The sequence below is a fragment of the Leptosomus discolor genome, chromosome 3, assembly GCF_034619465.1.
Source record: "Leptosomus discolor isolate bLepDis1 chromosome 3, bLepDis1.hap2, whole genome shotgun sequence".
In the NCBI taxonomy this organism is placed as follows: Eukaryota; Metazoa; Chordata; class Aves; order Leptosomiformes; family Leptosomidae; genus Leptosomus; species Leptosomus discolor.
The window spans coordinates 54,134,329-54,159,358 of NC_141393.1; positions in this window are offsets into that span (position 1 = coordinate 54,134,329).

Consider the following 25,030-nt stretch of genomic DNA (forward strand, 5'->3'; position numbering starts at 1 on the left):
GTCATTGGCTTATTTGCAATTTGTGTGCTGAAATAGTTATGCACAGTCATTTGAAAACTGGATCCTTCTTCAAAGATCTCACAGCTTCTGACACATTTCAGGAAGAATGTGCTTACTGGATGCACAGATATGCTGCGTGTTATTATATACACATGCATACTTATTTTTTATATAAATATACATATATATATATATGTGTGTGTGTATATGGTTGGAAGTGAAGGATGAGCTTTTTGTGCTTGATTTTAGTTTTGCTTTGAAATGAGATTTTCCAGGGTGACCTGGAAACAATGTCCATCCAGAGCAGGAGGCAAACAGACCCAGGTCAGTTTTACACAGTAGTTAATCAGTTTCTCTGTCTGGTTCTGGTGCAAAAAGAGAATATGGTGCCCTGTACATGCATGACAGCATGGGAAGGTACCTGCTGTATCTGCGTGGACTGAAGTAGCCAGCTTCAGTCTGTTCCAAGCATTCCAACAGAGAGTGAATGAGCCTTCATAGAGTCTGGTCCATGCTGAAAACTCATGAAAGAAAACAGACGTGTGGATCTGTGTCCCTTTGTAAATCCAGTTTGTAGGAATGGGCTTCTTACTTGCACTTGCTCCTGTATGTGTAAGTTAAGAGGCGTGTAATATAAATTGAAGTCTAATTTTTTCTTTGAAGCTATTAACACCTACCCACAAGCAACAGGAAACAGACTTCAACCTTAATTAGTACCAACACATTCAAAATTCACCCTATATTTGCCTTCAAGTGCAGCAAAGCAGCTTCAAAGGGAAAAGCTTCTTCACTTTCGAAGTAATAATGAGGTATTAATGAGGCAATTAGGGGCTTGTAAACATGGTGTCAAAGAGATATGAACTAATCACCAGCAACAGGAAAAAGACAGATCCCTCTGACTTCAGTGCTCTGTGCTCTCCCTAGCCCCCTGAGGCATTCTGTGCTTGTAAACTAATCCGCAAAAATGTTCTAGATTAATTCAAAACACTATCCTCTTTTTAATTCCCTGACTGTCTTCAGGCTTGTTTCTGAATAGATGCTCTGTGTGAAAGCTTTTAAATACACACTTTTGTTATTGCAATAAAACCCAGATTGAAGTTCTCTTGCACTAAGCTGTCAATTTATATTTGGCTCTCTTCTTAGATACATATGAAATACTTCTAAATCATTTGCTAGAATATTTCTTCCAGTTTATTTCCTTTTAGGCTAGTTAATTTAAAAAATAAAGCATGTAATTTAATTAGAGCTGACAAACACACTTTTTTTTTTTTTTGAATATAAAATGTTAGTGTTGAAAATGAAGGATTAAATACACAAGTTAAATCTTGGAGTGTTGCAGATACAGCAGGGACAAACATTCCCCCTCACGGACTTGTTAGCTGGAGTGTTGGACTAGGATTAGCTGATCAGACTAATTTGCTGCACAGTTTTATGAGAGCTGCTTTTAGGATTCTCATTTCCTTGTAGCAATATAGTTCAGATCTGGTCTAGCTAGTGCCTGAAATCAACCTGCCATGCTGCTTTCTGTTGCTAAAGCAAAAGTCACAGCAGATTTATCCACAGTAAGATACTAAATGTGGTCCCACCTTCATGATGCATTTTGAAGTGGTCCATATTAGAAAATATGATTCCAAAGGACTTTTTATGTTCTAAATGAGAGGAAAAAAGAACAATAGAAAAGTCTCAGATATTGATGAGACTCCAGGTGGTGAGGCTTTAGGAAGAGCATAGATTGAAGAATTTCCTCGGAATACAAAGAATTTGCTCCGGAACTGAAAGTACTACTGATTTGAGAGAGGATTTTTGGATATGGCCTGTTGTCTCCTGCAGATTAGGATGAAACTCCATATCCTTTCTCTGTGTGATCTCATTACAGTCAGCTCTCTAGAGGTGAAAAGTGAGTTCACTAAACCAACTTATTGTGAAAAAATATTTTGAAACATGACACAGTGTGGTTTGATCCTGCATTCTCGCAGGTATGTGTTGGAAATCACTTTGTTGAAGTCAGTAACGTGTGTTAAGCTCTCAGAAGTGAAAACAGAACAGAGGCCCTAATAGTTTTTCCTCCATCAGGAATTTGATCTAATCCATAGGAAAATTGTACAAGAGTTCAACAGTCCAGCACTTTGCCTAGCAGTGTGCAGTTGATTATAACTCTGGAATTGCCCTTCAACAGACCAGTTAAAAATGGTCTCCAAACATTTCTGAGAAGAATTCTTATAGAGATTATAGTGAATCATGTCTGCAAATGTGAAAGCCAGTACTGGCCTCTCCAGAAATTCAGCTTATTGTTTGAATTTTCAGCAGTGTTTTATTCTGGGCATGAATAACCTCTCATAGCAGCTGATTATGCAGGATATGCATAAACTTTGTGTTGCAGTAGAGATTCGTGAGTGTTCAATACTACCACAAATGGCTCTCTTTTAGAGGTTAGCTAGCAGAACTTCATTGAGTGTCTCCTTCACCTAAGCCCATTAGTTTATGTCTGATTTAGAAAATTTCAGTATTTATTGAAACCGCTGCACAATGAAGAATCAGCCACACCCTGTAGTCCTGTGCAGTCTAGTAATGCCTCTCCCTTCAGTATTAAGACTCGCAAACTTTAGCATGTACTTGGATATAACCTATTCTTTTTTTCTGGACATGAAATTTTGTTACAACATCACTGGCCAAGCGAAGCAGCTCTTGGGTATCCCATTGTGTTTGTGGTGGCAGGCTTTGGGGAAGATACCAACCATTCCATGTTGCATGTAAAATCTCAGACCACAAGCATGCACACTCCTGGCTTTCACCCAGAGCTTTGTGCCTGGGAGCTCATAGCCACATGAAGATTTTGGTGTGTGGTTGTACGGCCAGGAAGGTTGACATTTGGGTGGAGTTTTCACTAGCTCTCATTAAGCAAACACACATAGGCAAGTGTCACAACCTTCCCGGTATTTCTTTCCCCAAACATAAGAGCCAGTATCTCTGATCATGTTAAGAAGAGACGACAGCTACAGGCATCAGCTGCAAACACATCTTGGGTGGTTCCTTCCAAGCAGACAAAGTGCCTGAAACCTCTGACTCCTACTGGGAGTTTAAAGGAGTTTGGGACTAGTGACCCTAAATGCAGCTCGTTAATAAATCACAGGTCTGGCCCACAGAGTCCCAGAGAGGAGGGGAGTCCTGGCATCCTGCTGTAAATGCATGAAGCCTAAGCCAAGGTGGGGGGGGACAGGCAGCCAGAGCATCCCCATTTCCATGTGTGAGACACAACAGACCTGCCTTGTTAGCTCAGAGCTCTAGTGCTTGGGACATCACCTTTCCTTCACCCCTTTCCTTCCTCTCCCCTTGTGTTAATCCTACATAACTCTCTCTGCTCTTTCCATCTGGGTGGGGATCTTAAAAGACCCCTACAGTTCTGCAGGGCCTCTCCTGTTTGTGTGTAATAATACAGGATGGCTGGACCATTAACACCTTCTGTGAGCACAGCATGTTGGAGTTGCAACACTTTCCGGCCTGGGCTCCTTTGCCAAAGGGTATTGTGTGTGCATGCTCAACTCTTCTTTTAAAATCCCAAATAGGGTTTTCTTTTCTCTTTTCCTTCCAGTTTGTTTGTGGTTTTGACATTGGTACCCATGGGGCTTTTCCTCTTATGGTTCCTTCAGAGGTAACAGAGTCTGAGATTGGTTTTGTTTGTGGTTCTCCTTCTTTCCTCCTCCCTACCATACCATGGTTTCTGGGAGGCTGATAGCTGAGCAGTGGCTGAGTGAGTCTGCAGAGTAGTAGGCGAATGTGGAGCCCTTCACTTTGAAGTCATTAGTTCAAACAGAGTTGAAGTAAGTGACTTGGACCTGTGAGGTTCAGGGGTTTGCCATCTGAGAGCTGGTGACTGTATTTCCAGCACAAAAACGTAATGCGGGCAGGTTACTAAGGATTTATGGCTGAGTTGGATTCTCTGGGATATAATAAGGTGAGTCACCACTGAAAGCTTTTTCAAGATTGAGACATTCCTAGTATCTCTGTCATGTACATGGTTTCAGGGATCTAATAAGGGCCAGCTCCTGGATTGTCCTGCAGGTGCCTTTTGGAAACTCTCAAGGCCAAGGTGCAAGAGCTTTGCAGAGAAGGCCTGAAGCAAGTTTGGTGTTTCATCTGTTTTATCCCAAGAACACAGCTTTATGCATTCACACATAGGTGTTGTAAACACCTAAACAAAGCTCTGTGATGCTATGGAAATGGGGACCCAGGGATAGATGGCAAAGAATGATCTGTAAATGCATGTGAGATAGATCTGAAATCCAGGTAAGCATTGAGCAAAAAGCATTCTGAGGGGAAGGTATCTCTACAACAGCAGAGGTGTCTGCTACCTCCCTTCATGTTAATCCCCTGCCATTGGTCACAGCAAAACTGGGGGGAGGAACTTCAGATTGGCAATGATGTGTCTTGTGGTTAGTGACAATACAGCTTTCAAAGTAGATGGACACATCTTTGTGAGAATCAAAATTTGACTGCATGCCTGTAGCTTTCCAAGGTCAAATCTTGCTCCATCAAAGCTCAGAGTGTTCCTCTTCACTTGGGTGTGCACAGGAGTTCTGTCTCCTCCCTTAAATAAGGAAGGCAATACAAGTCACCATGTGGGATAGGCCAAAAGCATCTGATATAACACTAGCAAGAAAGTGCAGTTGCCATGTATGATCTTGTCACCTGCACTGCAGAGTGGTGGAGATGATGTGCCCAGAAAGAGGTTAAAATTCTGTTAATGACTCAGGAGCAGCAGCATAGTCTACTGTTGAAAGGCAGCATGTGCTGTCTGTCGTGATGAGCAGGAGTGGCAGTTCCCAGCAGGGTGAATCTGCCCTGTGCATGTCAGGCCAGTAACCCTCCACCTGAACTGTGGCCTGCCCTACGTCACACGGATGGCTATGTGGGCTGTAAACCTGAAGCATTGGTTGGCTGTGAGGTTAAGCAATGAGCTAAAGTACAGAACACCATCAATGACTTCCACGGGTGAAGAGTCTTTCAAGGATCTCTTCGTATATCAGAAGGGTCACCTGAAACTCAGCGAGAAATGACCAGGCTGTTCTCTTTAGCATTGGCTAAGAGCTTTGTTCCCTCTCTGACTCGAGCTCTCAGAGTGGCTGTTGCTAAACTGCTTGAGTTTACTGCGTTGCAGTTCCCTGGCGTGGGAATGGGTTAACAGTCTGTTTAGCTGGTCTTTTTAGACTACAAGCTTTATGTATGCATATGCTGTGAGAGATTTGTCAGAGCATTTCCTGGAATGGGGTGCCGATTAGCCAGGGCCTCTTGAGAACTTGTAATGGTAATCAATATAATGATTGTAATAACTAACGATAACAAAGTCAAGAATGGCAACAAAAAACTTCAGAGTACAGTGTCCTTTGATTTTGAGGCTTTTGAAAGGGAGCAGAAAAGAATGATTTGGGGACATAATAAAGGAACCCTCTCCCTTTCATAGATTTTCTGCTGGGAAAAATATTTTATTGAGAGAGGGTATGTTAGCCAAAGCAAGACATAAATATTTTACTTATTAGAGCACAGGCTGTTTCTCTTCTTATTGGCTCTGTTGCCAAGGCTGGCCTCAGACAGTAATTTGCAGTGTCCATTTCTGTACTGTGTGGTGGGGGAGCAGGGGGGCATGGAGACCCAGGCCATGGATTGAAAGCCTGCCAAAGAAAAAGAAGAAAAAAGCCCTTCTTACAGCAATTGTCTTGCTCATAAAATGTGACATTTGCATGGCAGCCGCCAAGTCCCTGTTTTTGTCTTCATAAACAGGGCTTTGGAGCAAAGATGTGGAAAGCCCAGTGTGGATTGAATTGGGCAAATGGACCAGGTCTCAGCAGCCAACTTGACAACAAAGCCAATTACCCTGTGAGGGCAGAACACATACTGCCACCTTTCCAATACACACCACCCTATGTGAGTTCTCTGATGTCTAATAGGGCTTAGGCTCAGCATGCTTTCTTTCCCTGTGAAAACTAGTAAGAGTTCATTCCCCTCTACCTGACTATTTCCACAAGATACGGAGAAATGTAGCATCACTGAGCTTTCCATCTCCACTGTGCTTCACTGGGTCAGACAATGTTTCAGAAATGAGATAGACAGGAAGGCAGAGATGCTCAGGCACCTGAACTAATGTAAAGACTGAAGTCATAGGTGGATTTCCCTCCCATTAGAGTTGTTCAATTGTTTTTTAAATCTATCAAGGTAAATAAACATCCATATCCAGTTGCTGGCTCAGAACGTCCTTACACTGTAGATTGTGAGAACCTAAGTGGCAGGGGGCAGCTGCTGAGAGAAGCAGGGCTGTGTTTAATTCTTATGCTCCCTCCTTTAGCAGAAGCAAGTGTCTGGCTCTGAGTGCGGATAGATCTTTGGCCTGACCCAGGGTGACAACTCTTATGTTCTTATACCCAGTTTCTTAAGGATCCCATCTGCACTGGTAGTTTATAGCAGATGTCTAGGGAAAAGTATAAAGACAAGGCAAATGTTATCAATACTTCCCCAAGGTGTTCTTTCTCAGCCTCTGGAAAACTGATTCAGAGACTTTGAGCCAGAAGTGGTATCTCTTGTGTTTTAATACCTCTGCAATTGATTTTTCTTCCATGCTTTTGTCTAGCTAACTTTTGAGCCCATGTAAATGGCTGACACGTGGCAGAGAGCTCCATAGTTTAACTGCCTGTGCAATTGTGTAAAGACCTATCACCCTTCTTCTGCTCTGTACCCACCTCCAGCTGGTTCTAGCTGATGTCCTGCAACTCTCGGAACTTGCAAGTTACTGTCCATCCCTCATTCACTCAATGCGCCCTATAGTTTTATAGACCTTGAGCATATCTGTCTTCTTTTCTACCTTCAAGCATCTTAATCCATTCTCACACAGAAGTTCTCCAGCTGTTCTCTTCCATACTTATTCCAGTTTTACTATATGCTTTGATGTTCAGCGAAAAGCTGGATGAAAACTGCCTGTTTCCCAGGGCCAAGCCAAGGATTGTTTGGCTTGTAACATCGCTTAGAGCAATTTAGGGTTTGTTCCATGCTTAAATTCCTACTGGTGAGCTGAAAGAGGGCAAGAAAAGGTGATCCAGAACTAGATATGGCTGGTTCCTGCTCTGTTCTATCAGGTTAACGCTACAGCTGCACTGTCTGGAATGAGAGCAGGTTCAATTGAATTAGAAGTGGAGAAAGTTTGTCAGTGAGTTAGCAGATGAATTTTGCTTCACACCATGGAAATGGATATGGTAATAGAAATCCTTGCCAATCAGCATGCATTCTCTCTAGCTCTATTTGCCAACAAGAAGATACAGAAAAAGCCAACTTTGTTCTTGCCTAGTGATTGCATTATGAATCTGCTTAACCACATATTCATTTCCTGATCTGTGAATACTTTTCGAAATGAGTATCTGTTGGTGAAAGTAGTTCAGAGGTGACTGGTTTCTCTTTAACCCCTGGAAACTGCTTTCAAAAAACTTTTTCCAAATGCTGCATTTTGTAGTCCTCTTTCTTCCCACCCAGGGAATTCAATCTGGGCACATGGGTATGTGCTAGGGGCTTGAAAAAGGTTATGCTCCAAAGCTGAGCATGTGTTTTTATGAAATGCATGAGTAGCTTTGACCACACTGAGGGGAAAAATGCACTCTGTAAAACTTAAGCCATTGCAAAGCATGCTGCGAAGCTGGAAATGCTGTGCTGTCAAGAAAAGACAGCTCCTTCAGTTTTCCAAGGTGAAATCCTAGCCTTCATCTAACTATATGAAGCCGGTGGCAAATTTCCCAGATTTCAACAGGCCAGGGTTTTGCCTACAGTTGTTAAGGACTGCAGGGGCTGTAATGGACCAGACAGAGTTAACTCTGATGTCATCCAAGCAGTGGGATTTTTCCCAGTGTTTTCTGCATGTGGGTCCAGGAACTTAATATTGAATTAGAATCTGTCTAGGAGGAGTGCTGGTAATTGCAGAAACAAATCCCAGGGGTTGCCATTTAATCTATAAGCTCAGGTTTGCTCCAATTAGCTAAAGCTGGCAATGAGCACAAATGGGGAACCATGAACTGAAAGCTCCTCCAGTGAACACTGTGTCCACAAACTCTTCAAATTGCTGACTCTCATTGGAGAGCCAAGGGAGAGGAGAAAATAAAACCACAAACAGTGAGATGCAATGATGATCTTTCCCCTTTGTTCTTCCACCATCTGGAAATGGGTGGTTTATGTTCTAGAAAAGGGGCATGTTCTAGACCTGGTTGTGCAGTCGCTCTGCAGTAATTCATCTGTCTGGATTGGGAGAGAGAGTGCTAAGGTTTCTTTTTCATGGGACAGAGGTACTCTATTTCTTTGCCCGTTATTTCTGTGCCCATTTAAGCATAATGACAGATTGTGCTGTTTTCATGTGTGGAATCATCTTCAAAACAGAACTTAAGCCAGAATATTGTGTCCAGATTCCTCCAAAGAGCAGAGCCTAACGTCAGTGTATTTGAAGATGTAGGTTCTGAAAGCTTTTCCCCAGTGGCATTTACTTGTTGAGCCAAACATGTTTAATATGAATGTTTAATAAAAGTGGAAACTTAGCACCTGGTTTCTCTGCTCATAACTTCTTCTGGGCTGTCACATGCTGCTTGTCTCTAATATCTGTGTGATCCTGGCAGACAGAGAGTACAGTCAGGCTGTGCTCAGAGCCATTGTTTGGAAGTGACCATCGTTACTATAGTCCAGCTTTCAAGAGGTATCTCTCTTTTGCAAATAGCAGGGACAACATCCTCACTTGACCAAGCCCTGAACTTGGGCTTCATTAAACCTAGAACATTTCAAGTCAAGTAGGATTCAGGTAAATACTTACTGAAAGCTAAAAATGCTGCTTCTCTGGCAGCTTTCGCCTGACTTTGTTTCAGGAAAAATTTATGTTTCCTGGGCTTTTTATATCAAGCATTCCATTGTTCAAGCAGGACTAAATAGACTGCCAATTAATATAATAACTTGTATTTTCTGAGTTTACTTTTAGAGACTTTCATCAGCACATCTCAAAGGACATTTTGCAGATGAGGGGAAAAAGAGGACACAAAACTAAAGTGAATTGTCTGAGGTGACAAAGCAAGACACAGTCAAAGCTGGAATCAGGATTCCTGACTCCCGGGAAGAGTTTTATCCGTTAGACAAAGCACTCTGTTACTGCTACTGAAGATGATGATAGCATTTTCATTAGGCAATTCAAAAAGAACAATTGTTCTATTCAGCATTATACAGCAAGAGAATGTATATTCAAAACAGAGCCAAGGTCTGGCTGTTAATTCCTTGTTTCCAACCCGCTGGATGTTGCTGCCTTATGAAGACACCTTTATTAAGTTCCCTAACAGGGAGAACAATAAACCGTCCTAATCATCAAAGATTTTGCTATTACAATTCCCAAAGCTGTCTCCGTTGAATTATCTTTCCTTTTCCTCCAGACAGATCCTGGTGAAACCCATAGAAGTCTTGTGGCATGAGTTGGACCAGAGACCTCCAAAGGTGCCATCCAGTCTAAATTATACTGATTTAACAGGCTATGGATCATCAAATCACTCTCTGTGAGAAAGGTCCTGTGCCAGAAAATACTTGTTTGGGAATACTGAAGTCTGCAGGGGCAAGGTTTATCTTTGAACAATGAGACTGCCAGAAACTTGGCTAGAAACAGTTCACCACTATGGCTTTTTTAAAAGTTTTTCCCAGGATCCCTTGCAATCATAAGAACCCTTCTTTTTTTTTTTTTTCTCTCCTTTTTTTTTTTTTCTTTCTTTTTTTTTTTCTTTTTTTTTGTTATTCCACTTGCAGGCTGTTTACCCAGTACAAAAGTGGTGAGTGAGCTCATGTCATTCCCACACCAGGTTTTCAGAATGAGAAAGCTGTGTGTTACCTCATGTTCCTGTGGCTTTGACCAAAGCAGCAGTCTCTCCCAGATGTTAGTTCAGAGATCACAAGGTACAGACTGACTGAAAAAATGTGGTTCACAGAAGATTTACCATGTAGTACCTCATAGAAGACTTTAGGGGCAAAGAACAAGTGGCAGGAGTTGAGAGACTGTTAAAAAATACTACACCTTTCATGTATCGTCACCTATTAATGCAGATAATGCTCAGAGAGAAATAAAGAAACACAAAGAATTCCCAGAGCTTTGTTTCAATTGATTATAAGCTCTTATGGCTTCCATAATATCTTTACCACCACATTAAAGGCATCCTGGTTTCTAACACCTTCTCCTTGATGCATTCCTGTGTAGGAACACTGTGATACCGTGCCCATTTTACAAATTAAACACTGCAGGGTTGAGGGACTGCCTCAGGGTTATGCAGGGAACCAGTCTTAGAGCAGAGAATTAAACAAAGGTCTCCCAAATCCTGATGAGTGCCTTAACCACTTTTGCCTCCCTACCTAGCATGCTTCGGCACACAGAGCAAATTTTAATTTGATGCTGAGATAGACATATGCACCTCAGGCACTGTATAAAGAGGAGCATGGGAGTCCTTTCAGAAAAGTCTTTCTCTGGTGAGTAGTAGCTCTTTCAATCCCATTGACTTCCAAAAGTCTCTGGTGTCAAGGATGGCTCAGCATTGGCCTTTCTCCATAAGCAGTCTCATCAGTCAAGAGGGCTATTGAAGGCAAAACGCTCTGGAGAGTAAGTCACAGGATCAGAATCTGGCCCAAGAAAAGAGAAAAAGACTGTCAGCGCTTGTCAGGGAAACTCATCTGAACACCTCTAGCAATTTAAGGAAAGTCCTACAGACATGCCAGCAAAACATTTCACTGGTTTCTATTAAATAGTTATCACAGATCTTGCTTGCAAATGGACCCATTTATGCATTTGTTAATATATAAAGCAGTTTAGCCACAGCCATTATGTATTTAAAAAAAATAAAATCTGTGAGGTTAGGAACACTTGAGCAAAGCAATACATTCTCCATTGAACCATTAAAATTTTTGTTAAGCAACATCATAGTATGAACATTGCCTTGTCTTCCAACAGTGGATTAGTCCCCCAAGCCCTCTTATGCTCTTCAGGTCACTAATGAGCTATTCACCCCTCAGTAAATAAACTGTGTGGCAGTCCTCACCCAGGAACCTCCATGCCCTTTTCAGACACATAAATACCTTTATTCCCATTTTAAAAGTGTGATAACACATGTCAAGCTGGAAATGAGATTCTAGTTTCATTAATCTAATTGAACAGCAAGGTGGATTAAAGGATTAAACTAATAAATGGAGATAACAGACTTTTCAGCTGTTTTGGACAGGCAGAGCAAGTTCATTCTAACATGACTTAAGCCTGTAAGCCACAGTTTTACCACCTTGCAGCCCTCTGAGATGATGGTTCTCTGACACCCTGCAATACCATCTTGGGATAGCTCTGTTAATTCCCATGACACAATATTAGCTGCCATCCTTTACCCTCTGCAAGTTGCTGGGTCTGAGCCAAGAAGCTGTCAGCATAAGAGAAGCAAAATCAGATGGTGCAAGCCTGATTACAGTCTGTTGCTGTCTCACCCAGCCCTCCCACTGCTCGTTTCTCAGCAGACTCTCTGCTCCGCCAGATTGTTCTCCTGCCAGTTCATCAGTCGACGACATTAATAAATGGTTATAAAGATAAGTTCCATCTTATCCTGAAGGCCTGCAGGTGATGGAAAAGATTCTTGCAAAAAGAAAGAGATGTAAGAGGTAGTCTCGGCTTGGGGCTTTTTTGGTAGAGCAAAGGTAGGCAGAACCTCACTGGGAAGGAGTATGCTCCACAGAGTCAGAAGCAGTGAGTGAGTCTGTGATGTGTGATCTCAGTAAAATCCCTCTGTCTCTGATTTTTCTCTAATCCCTGTACCTGCATCCAGTAAAAGAAGACTATCACACACTGCACAGCTCCCTGCTTCCCTTCTGAGGTCTTTGCCACAGCAGAAAGGGGGATCTGGAGCAGACCCAAATACCTACTCAAGTACCATGTACCAAGTACTTTGCCACATCGAAGTGCCATTGGCAAATATGGCTTTGGCAAAACTTGACCAAAGTAATTTACATACCACCACATTTACACAGGATTTTAAGGTCTTCATCCTTGGAATGGGCTCCCCGTGTGTTAGAGTTTCTGAGATGCTCCCAGGCTAAAAGGTAGTGGCCTTGGATTACACAAGCATTATCACACAGTTTCTTTCTAAAACAGGACTGTGCTTACCTTTACTGGTGGCTGAGGTAAAAGGGTAAATAATGCTGCTGACAACCTGGCTTTTCTTCACAACCTTTTTGGTGTATAGATGGTCTCTTTATAGGACACGAGTGAGTTAACCATACAATTCCCACAGAACCCCTTCCTCCTTCTACCCCCTCTAATTTGTTCTGGATAAAATGAATTTAATCTCCCACATTGGCCTTTATCTCCTCTTCTGAGGAGGACTCCTAGGCTCACACTGCCCTTCCTGACTGAATGTTCATCCTTATGCATAAGAGTCAATATTTTGGCCCATGGACCACTTTCATATGGGCTTCTGGGGCAAAGAATGCACCTTGTAGTGTTCTCTCTTTCTGTATATCCAGCCACCAGGGTTGGGAATGTGAAAAGAGAAATAGTGTTCCTGCATCACATGATATACAGCTCCACATTCACTCTGCTCTTATGTTGGGCCAGTGGCCAATCCTCCTCATAACTGCCTGATCTTGTAAGCCAAAAAGTCTTGGATCTGTCTCATTTCTGGGTGGGATCAGATATTGAAGATACCAGCCAAGGTGTCGTGTCCTAATGTCAGACCACAGGCATAGAGTAAGGCTTAATTTAGTCTGATTGTCATCACAGAACTGACAGACTAGGAATAGCTCTGCTTACAGGCGAGACATGGGAAGCTTCCTCTAAATCCATGCGGGAAATATTCTCCCAGGCAGGACCCTTTTCAGCCAAGCTATTTTTAAATGAGCTGTGGTCAAAGGCAGAACCTCCCCTAGCTCACCATGAGATTGGGGAGGTCTAGGCAGAGACAGCAGAAAGACTTTTCCTCCCAGCTGACAGAGGCATGGCCACAAATTTCTCTATAGCTCCTGGACCAGAACTGAGAACAGGAGCCAGAATATGGAGGATGTGAAGTGTCTCTGGGGCCTTGGCAGAAAATACATGCTACTTTGTCAAATTATCAGAATTCGTGGTGGAAATGACCTATTAAACCTCTTTGCTCTTCCCACTGTCGTCACCCTGGGTTCTTCCTTTCATAGATCTGTTAGTGCTTTGTCAAAAGGCAGAAACAGCTTTGACATAAAAAGCTGCTGTTTACAGTTGATGGAAAGCTTACATTAGACTGGGCCACCTGAACCCCCTCACCCAACATAAACAAAATCTATCAACACTGCTTAAGCCATTAAGCCTGACAACTGAGGCTTTCCAGGAAAAACCCTTATCAAAAGGGGGCTGCAAATGAAACCCCATGAGAAAAATCCTCATTGCCCCAAATATACTTCAATAACTTCCATGAAAAGATGTGGATGAGCCTTGTTAGGCTCACCCTAATCCCTTTGACAAGCCAGGGATTCCTTCAGGTTGGAACACAAATCCTCCAGGAATTTGAATCTTCAGCTTCCTCTGCTCTCTATTGTGATGACAGTTATAATTTTTTAAAGATCATTAGCTGATCAATGTGGGATAGGAATGTTTGGAGTTGAGGTCTGTGTCATTCATGGAGAGGCCCTTCCATACCCAGTGAAGTCTGTTCAGAGAAAGCTCTCCTTTCCACAGGGTTTGTGACCCCTCCCTTATATGTGCCCAGACACCCAATAATTTCATAGAGATGGCTTGAGAAAGGGCTGGCTGAGGGAACCCACAAGGAGAGTATCTCCTGAAACTCTTCCTTCTCATGAGAGTTTAGAGGTGAAGGGAAGAAGCCTGTGAAGAAAACTTCACATGGGCTTTCCAGATGTGATCAAACTCGCATTACCTCAAACATTTGGCCCTTGTTTGAAAGACAGAAGGCTTCCGGAAAAAAACATTTTCCAGCGCAGTGCTGACTTTCCATCTCCAAATTGAGACTCTGGAAAAAGCTGAAAAATAAAGACAACAAATAAAGAGTAATAGGAAGTTTTTCAACTTTGTGATGAGTTTTTAATTGTATCCATACAGGATTTCTCAAGGATTCAAGGGAGACAAGGTATTTTCACATTCTCAATGCAGAAATCTTTTTCCTTTTCATTCCCTCAACTGTGTGGAGAAGGAAACAAAAGAGAGTTGTAAATAAAGGGAAAGAGTAGTTCATACAGCAAATATTGCAAACAGTTGTTTAGATGGTGCATGTAGAATTGCTTTCTGAGCTATGTGTCTCGCTCGTTTTCCCAAAGGAAATCTAGCACACATCTACCTCCACCTGCTGGAAGAAGGTTAAAAACGTTAACGATTATGATTTTCAGATTACAAACTGATGATCTACATATTTTATAAAGCTCAAGGCGGGGAAAAGACAATGTCTTATAGTGAAGGAAAACTATACCAAGGCCACAGTTTCTGGATTTAGCAAGTCTTCAGTACATGGTAATAGTTAAAGGTTTAGCATCGCAGGGCAGGGGGAGACTTGGTTTTGTACTGAGTACATTTTTGACTGACTTTTCTCCACGTTGGATAGATATTTAGGGAACAGTATTGGCCTCACTGGACAGTGGTGGAAATCCAGTGGAATTTAGTTCAAGGCAGAACCAGGCCATTGGTATGTGAACTGTGCAAGGCAACTGAGCTTTTTCCTCTCTGCAGATGGTAAATTCACAGACATTCAGGACAGAAATATTCTCATTATAATGCTTTCACTGCTGGCTGCAAAAATGCAGTATGTTTAAATCACGGAGTAATCTTTTTGATCTAGGTCTGAAAACCAAAAAAATTGCCTTTTGTAGCTTTAAAGAAGGCTGGAATTTTTCTGCATTTTTTTTTTTTTTTTAACTTTTATGGTAGTTGTAAAGAATAGCAGATTGGTCATGAGGAATGATTCTTCATACTAGTATGCTAGCCTGGACTTTGAAAGGTTCAGGTTTGAGTCCATTATTTCAACATTGATTTCCCTTGTCGTGGTGATGATGGCTGTAAGCATTTTGTGAGAGCGGTGACGCTTTTAGCAGAAATATCTTTTTCTCCCAAATTTTCCACAGGCATTTGAGCTAAAGATGCAGAATGGCAAAGAGAGATTATCCAGATGATTAATGAAATAGTCTAAAAAGATATTTGCTGGCGCTGTCCCCAAGATTAAGATATTACAACTCCAAGAACATGTTTTCAACTTTCTGGATTTGTTTTGAACCAGGTGAGAAAGGCAGGCAGATTGGAATACCTAAATTGGTAATTATGGGGATTATCACTGGATTCTTTGACTCTATGTCTTTTTTCTTGACAATAACCCTTTGTTGGTAACCCTAGCAATAAGAAAATATGGACCCCAAGGGAGAAGGGGAAGGGGCTGGCAGTATAACAGAGCTGCCAAGTATCATTTTCAAATCTTATCTCTGCCCTCCTCAGCTAGACTTTTCCATGTGCATTACCAATGGAATGCTACATTTTTGCACAAAGCATCCATGGGTCATTAACATCTTCTTTCCTCATCCCAGGAGGACACATGGAGAAACCAGAAATCTGACAGATCCTCCTAAATCTAAGGACTCTCCCACCAGATGGCTGGTCCACAAAATGCAGTGTCCCACCACAGACACTGAGTAATTCAGAAGGCGTGACAATGGAATGCAGATATTTTATTGCTGCCACATCCCGCCCTGCTATTTTCTTCCCAATCAGTTAAACATCGCATCTGTCAAAGCTCAGCTTAGGTGACCTTGAGTAGCCATTTGAAACTGAGGCTTAAAAATAGTAGAGAGAAAGTGTGGATACTTTTTTTTTTCTTGCAAGTCTCCAGAGAATCTTCTACAAACTGAAGTGTGTTTTCTATTATGGTTTACATCAAGAAGCTGATCTTGGGGACTTCTGTCTGTGTGTGTTTCTGTTACTGATTTTTTGTGTATGTGTATGTCTATCATGGCCCTTGTTTCCTCTGGAGAAAGGAGACAGTAAAACCCACTTGAAAATTTATACACACAGTGTCAGGAGCCCAGTTCATTCATCTGAAGACACTCCTGCTGTGTTGGGTAAAATGCCCAGAAATATTCAGAGCTGTGTTAACCACAATTCTCCGCTTCCACATTGTGTCTGATGCCATATTTGGAAGCTGTGATTCCTTTGCTCCATGTGGCTGACTCAGAGTTTGCATTTACTTGATACCAGCATTGATTTCCAATCCCATTGGGTAGCTGTAATCGATGCAGTGGCCACAAAAAGTTCAGCAGGACAAGTAGAGAGAGTTAGTAAGCTCAGTGGAGCAGTATCAAATGTCAGCCAGTGGCTGCTCAGATGTCAGTGTTGCAGATTCAAATACTGGAGTCTGGCAGAAGCATAACCCACGGGTTGCAATGCGTTGTTAAAGAAATTAAACCTACCCAAGTTATTCATACTTACTGTGACATATTGCTATTGGCAGTCTCAAGCTGGGTCTACCCTAATCACTTGCCAGCATAAGTTAAGAATGTGATTTCACATTTAATGATACTTCTAGACTAGCAAAAGTCTTCTTTGAGGGAGTGGCCTACTTTCCCAACCTCTCTGCCTCACAGCAAAAGCATTGTGTAGCCAAGAGCCACAAGACTCAAAGTAGATCTCTCAGAAAAGAGGGTTGCTTCTCAGCGAGATACAGGGGCTCCCTTCAGAGTCCCACTGGGAAGTGTCTTGAAGTAGCCCATCTTTTTCAGACTCAACTGTCCCTGCTGGCTCATTTCCTGCCACAGCTAGGAATTTGGATTACCCAGCAGCTCTCACATGGAAAGCCGCACTTGGACTGCTTACACCCTAGAAGCACCTTGAGTCATAGAATACCATCCTTGTCCTGAGACAGGACTAGTAGAGAGCTTTTACCCATTTTGGGCAGGGAGTATTTCATTCATTGTTGCAAAGTTAAAAAGCATGCTGATGCTGAAGATAGTTTGCTATCATGGTAATACTTGTGACTACATCAGAAACGTTTTCCAGGGTAGGCTAAGTGAATAACAGAGATGAAAGCTGCGACTTTGGCTGGTGCTTGTCAGCAGCTACCACATAGCTCATACCATTTTGTCTGCTTTCAGCGCTTCTAAGGGCTTGTGTGTGCTGGTGGGTGCAGGATGTAATGCAGAAGCCAGAGGTGCTGGGAGAGAGAGGTCACATGTAATTTTTCTTTACATTACTAAAACCCTCAGAAGCCCTTGTCCTGGAGAGAAGCTAACTCTGCTGGTGCTATGTGATAAAGGTAGTGTGCATAAAGGCAGTGCCTGCTCAAGAGTGAGATGAGAGTCAACAGCAGATACAGCTGATGAAATGATCTTTCATTGTTTCCTCATCGTAAGAGGCACCAGCCTGTCTCTCAGTCTATTACCAAAGCTTTTACATGCATTGCAGCTTTGAAGGAAAGCAACAAGTTGCTTCTATGACTTCATTGTAATGCCCTCCCTAGCGTGATGGCAACACACTGAAAAGACAAAGTCCACATTTGGTGGGTTATAAAGGCAGAGACCTGTGCCAGTGAATACGGAGGAGGGTGCAGATGGGATGTTAAAAGCAAGATGTTTAAAGAAGCGAGACAAAGGAGGGCACTACAAGAACACAGAGAGAAGGGCTATCTGTTCAAGAAGTATGTGCTAAGAAAATGATTGTATCTGTCAGACTGCTACCTAAAGGGCTGGTAGTTCTCTTTCACTCTAGGGCAAGTTTGGAGGTTCAATTTCAAGCCATGTTTTTCCTGCTGCCTTTTTGTACCACAAACTATACCTAAGTTGCAGTCTTCACCCGTGTCTTCCCCCCAATATCCACAACCCATATTGCGTTTAGTAGAATTTTATAGAGGCTGCCATTGCAATCTGCTTCCAGATCCCGTTCTGGGTCTCAAAATGAATGGGAAAAACATGTCATAACATTTTCAGGCCTACCCAAGATTGGAAACAACCTCTGGGAAGGAAATCCTGAAACAAAGGGAAAAGCAACATTTTATCGCTCTTGACAGAGAAACTTCCAGTTGCACAATAGCCTGTTGGGTTTGGGGTTTTTTTTAATCGTGGTTGTTTTGTTTTTCTTTATCTTTCCCAAAGTGGCAGTGTGATGAAGAAGAGAGCAAGAGACAAGGAAAATGGCTAGTGTGTCACAAACACATCTGCTGGAGATGTAGAAAACCTTCTGGAGCAGATGTTCTTGAAAGCTTCTCATTGCATTTTGCATAAGCCTCAAAACTGTTAGCTGCTCTGCCTGCATTCGCCTCTTTTTTATGAAATAGAAAACATTTTTGTTTTAATTAATGAAAATATCTTTCCATCCCACACTTAAATAAGCCTAGCCAGCTATCCTATAATGTGTGATAAAGTTCAGGCTCTGCTGTACTATGCAGATGCAAACGTTTGCAGCCATGCTGATGAATGTCTCTCCAGATAGTCTTCAAGAGCAATGGCTAGGCTTGAAGAATGAGCACAGTGCACTTCTGACTCTGTCGGAATAGAGGGGGCAGCAGGACAGTCAGCAAATATAATTTCTTCTTCTGTAACTCTGCACAGGGCATTAGATCAAAGGTTGTACAGGAAAAAAATGTTGTCTAGGAAGGAATAACCATCAGAAGAGTGAGGAAAGTGTCTGAAAGCTGTTGAGAACTGCCTGTTCCATCCAGTTGTCAAATTTCCAGCTCTTTGTCTCACTTTGTCTTTGCAATTGAGTATGTCAAATGAATTCTTTATCTTTTTTACTATTCCTGTACATCTTCAGGTGATGAGGATGAAGCAAAGCTGAGTCATTGACAGCTAATGGAAGAAATCGTGTTTCCATCAATATCAGTAAAGGTCATAAGGCATAAAAATGCGTGTGTGTTTCTTAAGAATGATCAGAACTTCCAAGAAATCTGCATTATAGAGCTCTCCAAACCTGGGCACACTGATCTGTACCAGATAATAGCCAAGCTTTGAAACACCACAAAGAAATACCTCTTCCCTGAGAGGAGAACTTTGTTCTCATGTGAAGAGCAAACATAAAGCGTGCCACACTGGCTGTCCTCATATGGTTTAAGAATACAACTTCAATAGCAGATAAATGTCTCAGTGCTTCTGAAAAATATCACTGAACTGAGAGAGAAATGGGACTTTTCAGAGTGCAGTTTATCCCATCTTTAGAAAGATGTCCAAAATAGCTCAGGGAAGTCACAGCTATAAGTGCTCGCTTCACCTCATGGAAAAAGTGCAGTTAAGTATCTTCCATTTTTGGTATTTTATTCTGTAGCTTTCTGCAGCTGGGAGTGGCAGATCTGATTCTTGGTGTTCTTCGTCATTGAGAGGTATCTAAATACTGCTACAGGTCTGATTCAACTTTTTAGGTAAAGAGAGCAAAAGGGATGTTTTGACAACCTGACTGCTGAGTTATCACAATATTTGTTTCAGTCTGTAAAAAAAAAATAGGACATCTATCAAATGACATTCATCAAAAATTAACGAAGTTTATATGTGAAGACTTGCACACTCTAATCTCAGCCAGCCACATCCTGATTCTGCAGCAGAGGTAGCTTGAAATCAAAGAGATTGCTCTACTGTAATTAGGGACAACTGGGAAGAGTGGTTGATCTTGGCGGTTTGTGCAGCAGTGCAACCCTTCAGTCCTTGTTCTTCTGTTCCCTGTGGAAGTCTGGATGGTCATCAACAGGACTGAGGTGTCTGGGTGCCACCTGAGCTTTCTCACTTGTAGCCGTCTTTTGAAATCAATAAATCCATGCCATTTAAACCAGCTAGCAGTCTTGCCCAAACAGTGGATAAGCAAACCATTCTCTTGCTTCCTCTTATAATATATTTACTAATGTATTCTTTATGGTTCATTTGATGTCATGCCTAAACTGCACAAGGAAGAGCTATGGACAAAAGACCTCCTTTTTAAGTCATTCCCCATAAAGGAAAGCCTGGGTGATCCTTTCCAAATAGCAGCTGGGAAAGCCGGGCCAGAACATGGCTGTCACGTTCCCACTAGCTGAGAGCAAGGCTTGTCCTCTCTGACTCCTTAATTCCAGTCTGCCAGAGTAATACTACAGAGAGATGCCTTATTCCAGAAGCTGTTCGTGCATTTAATGAGAGGCAACCACAGTCCCAGTAGCCAGGTCTGCCTTTCTTAAGGTGATACCCTGGCAGATTTCCCACAGTAGTTCAGTAGCTTGGCTATTTCTTTTCTAAATTTACAAGCAATCTCCTGTTACATAGTGGGGCCAGCTTCTGGGGTATCAAGTGGTTTTTCAGGTGTTGTATTACAGTGGACTGGAAGCTTTTATTCACCAGGCTATGCATGTAACCAGTGTATGTTCAAATGACTGTGTTTCCAGTGTTTCCTTCTGCTCTGATTCATCGCCCAGCTTTGCATTGTCCATTGCCCCTGTCTCTACTTCAGGTTCCCATCTGTTAAAAAAAAAAAAAAAAAAAAAAAGTGTGTGTAAGAATAAGGCTTAGCTCAAAGAAAGAAGTGACATCCCACTTAATCACAAGTCCCATGAGCTCCTCAAAGGGACAATGTTGCAGAAGGTTTTAAAACTGGTGGCACAACCAAGTTCCAATTTATGACAAGGAAACTCAAAGTGTAAATGTAGCTTGCAGGACTGCAGATCAGTGACTGGTCCAGGGTGATGAAGAGATTCTGACTCTAAAACGTTTAGGACTGTTCTTATATTGTTAGTATCTGTCTAACTGCTTAGTTGAATTAAACAAAGCATCTGAAAATTATCAGTGTCCCCCTGCCAAACGTCACTGTTTCACAAAAGACACTGACTTACCAATGATTATAATATATACAGATGTGTTTTATCTCTGCAAGATGTTTTCAAGAGGTTGAATAAGCCAGTCTATGTGCTGACGTGAACTGTAAGCAGAAGATCAGCTTGAAATATTAGACCAATAATATGGATAATATACATCCAGTTGCACTGCAATCCGTCTTACTAGGTGACTCAGGTCGTGGTTTTGCCAACTGAAGTTAAAGTGCACCATCTGGGATAATGCCACATTTCACGTGTTCTTGCTTTGCTTTCTCAGTGCTTTGGAGTTCTTTGTAACCCCAAACTGTGACAAAGCTGCATCACCACCATCTTTGAGAGGAAGACATTAACTGGGCTTTATCCCAGCTTGGTCATTCCAGCGCTTTCTAAAGGTCAAGAACAGCTGCAGAAAGAAACCTCTTCCTAGAGCCGTGTCTCTACACAGGCAGCAGAGGTTCCTCTTCTGTGAGGGTCAGCTGGCTATCTCAGTGTGTGGTTTGTATTTACCAAGTCATTGTTTAGAAGAGGACAATTTGTTTCAAAGGCCAGTTTGTTTAAGACATGTAAGGGTTCCGCAGGTACTGTTCACGGTTCCTTCATCCTGCTTTCGTTCCACAATCATGTAGGGTAAATACTGTGCCCCCACGTTGTCCTCATTCTAATTTACAAGAAAGATCAGATAAATCAGTGTAGACTGGACTTCATCCTTGGGAACTTTTGAAGATAAGGCTAATTGTGCATTACAGGGTTTTTTCACATGAGTTCATGACAGCAGGCCTGTGAAATAGTTCATGATCTGGCATCCACTTTCAGTATATCTATGGTACAGAGAAAAATGAAGTGTTATACCCATGACCTCTAACATGGTAGATAATTCAGATAAAACTTGTAGTGAGCAGAAAAATCTCATTTTTCATAATTCTGGCACAGACTCCATAGCAGCAGAGAGGCTGATGGGTACAACATGAACACATTTAAAATCTAGTAAATTGCATGAAGGAAATAGTTGAGTCATGTGTAATTTCCCCACCCCCACCCCCCTTCTACTGTCGGGAACAATCTATTTCTTAAGCATATCTTGTTAATGTGATGTTCAGCAACCAGTTGCAGAAGGGACTTTTAGTGCGATGGGAAAAGCAGGGGACATTGTAGCATCTTTCCTTGGCTTACCGTTGCTCAAGCTTTCAAGCTACTCTTGTTTTCCAGCAAAGCTCACTACAGAAATGGACAAGGTATTTTTGACAAAACTATAGGCTATTTGCAGCCACTTAATGGTCATTGGTCTGCAATCAACACTGAGCTGATTGAATTAAAGGTATGATTATTTTCCTAATGGATTTAATATAAAGCTTGTGTGGACAGTCTTACATAAATAAATTTCTGGTAATACCAGTTTAAAAAGGTTAGGAAAAAGTTTAAGATCAACAAAAGCAATTTTAATTTAACTAAATATATATATATATAACTCATTATATGTGGTTTTCTGCTCATTTAATAAGTCAGCTTAAGAACTCAAATGAAACTCAAGTGATTTCTGTGTGGACAGGTTCCATTCAAGGCAGAGAGGGAGCATTAGCTGCTGGATAATCCACAAAACCACTTTGCTTTTGATCTCCCCACAAGGGGAGGTTTGGAAAAGGCAAGACACTTTCTAGCATCATCATTGTAAAATATTTATCTCATTTAAATACACTGCTCCTTAAGATTTCTGCCCACAATGTTTTGGGACACGTGCAACCGGAGCAGCTCCTGGGAAAGTCACTCTACAGTAACTCGATAAACTGCTCCAGCTTCTCAGTCAGGACTTTTCCTGGATTGTTTGTCCATAGAAAAGTTTGATAGTTAAACTGAGAGGTGGTCTCTCTTCAGCTTGGACTATATCATCTGTTCTTTAGTGAGCATCTTTAGAGAAGCTGGATCCTTCCCTTGCTGAGGCAGTTGCATTTCAGTATTTTACATTAATAGACTGGGAAGCAAAACAGTCCTTACACCTTCCCTGGTGCCACTGGCAAGTCCAGCTGGAACTTCATAGGAAAACAGTGAACTTGAAGGAGTTTCTCAAATGCAGGTGAAGCTACAGGTTGAATCTTACCAGTTTTATAACTTAGTGGGGTGAGGAATAACCACTGATGCCAACTATGTTACTGCAGGACCAGGAGGACTTGTCCAGCATCTTTATTATACTGAACACAGGTCCTGATCAGCCACTTCTTTTCAGGTACCTTGATAATGAAGGACATGCCTGAGTAAGACAGACACACACAAGTACGGGAAGAAAATAGATCTGTCCAAAGCCACAGAAAAGGCCAGTTACAGAAGTAAGGTTAGAACCGTAAGTCAAAAAATTCCCACCTTATTGGCAGAGTCCCTAGGATTGAACCCTCATTCCCAGCCACGATGAAATAGCATACACCTTTTGTGACCTGTCGTAGGCAGACAGGGATGAAAAATAAACACACCGAGGATTCCTCTGTATTAAAATTGACCTAGGATAAAAATATGTTAAAAGGGTGTGTGCTGTTTATGTTTCAGCACTGGTGTCGTCCATGGGTTGGTTGGCAGGAGGAACCTTTTTTCCTTTGGACCCAGTAATACTTGGGAGTCCTGTATAGGCATGAAGTAGTCATCGGTACTAGTGTCAAAAGTAAAAGACCATAACAGGTATTATTTGTATGGGCTCAAGGAGGATGTTCTGTAGCAGATGCTAATGAAGTCCCGTCCACAATGGCAATGGTGAAGGGGGGAAGCCCTAACCCATGAACAGTCATCTCTGTCACACAGAATTAATGGTAATGCAGACAGCTAACAGTTAGCATGGGCTGTTCCCTTGCAGACCCTTTCAGCAGAGGTCACTTTTTGGTTAATAGCTGCAGATGGATTCTTCTTCCATGAATTTGTCCAGTCACTTCCTGAGCCTGTCTGTGTCCAGGTCAGATTCCTTCTGCTCCAGTCTGGGCTTCTGTCCTGTCCCCTGATGGTGAATTTTCTGATGCTGCATCACTCTGCCCTTCTGCAGGGACATGATGCTTCATTCCCCAGAGCTGCCATTCTAGCATTAGCCTCAAAGAAAAAAAAAAAAACTTTTTAAAAAGGGAGGAGGAAGAGTAAGAAACTTAAACTGGAGAAGCAATGAGATGATTTAAAAACCAGCAGCTTTTTCCTATTTGGTGTCCCAAAATTTTAGTAGATGAAAGCCACAGCATGCAGGTGATCAAATGGAGTACTTTGTCTCCTAAATCAGTGTAGGCTGTAGTGAAGAGGGACTAGCTGGCATTTGTCACGCCCGCCAATTTGGTTGAAGTGGAATTTGAACCACGCTGCTGGAGATATTAGACAATTTTCTTTCATCTGGTTGTGGGTCGTGTCACATGGTCACCATATGTGTTGTTCTCCGGCACGCACACACACACCTCTCACTCTACACAGCTGTCAAAACAAACATCAGCTGCCTTTTTTCAGTCCAGGAGAGTTTCAGCTCTGGAAGCAGTGGAGACCCATAGGCTTTTCTAACAGGATTTCACATTGCAGATTATCTTTAATCCAATTCATCTCTGACTGACACAGTCTTTGGAAGCCTGTGGCCCATCTGCAGAGTTTGCTAGATGGAAACTTCTGTCAGCTGTGCTGAAACTGCTTTCTCTGTTGGGCTGTAATAACAAGGAAAATCCTGTAATGATCTTCCTCAACCATTGAAGGGCTTTGTTGTGGTCATGAACAAATCTGAATTTATGGCAAGAGCATTAGATGGTATACAAAGAATAGATTTTACTTGACCTCTTGAAGTCTTGCATATTAAATGGGGCTTTTCTCAGTTCTTCTAGAAAGGAATGCCAGAAAAATACAGTTTTTGTTTTTAAAGTAGTGCTTAGCCTTAGGATTGCACCAAAGACCTGGAAAGCCCAAGGCAAAATGTTCTGTCACAATGCAAAAAAACTTTCTAATCCCTCAGGACAAAGGAGCCAGTCATAAACTGCTGTCTTGCCCTAATAACTCTAGGAAAGGGACCAGTGCTACAGTACAGCATTGAGAGAAGGGCTGGGATGCTGGAGGATGCTGTTGTGATTCAGGCCACTATGGGATGTAAAATGCAACAAATGCCTTTTTTTTTTTTTTTTTTAATCCTTTCTTCTTTCTCTCTCTCTTTTATTTTTTTTTTTCTTTCTCTCTTTTGAGGTAACAGCCAGCTACCTCAAAAAGAAACCTGACCCACAAAGTAAAAATACTCTGGCTGGACA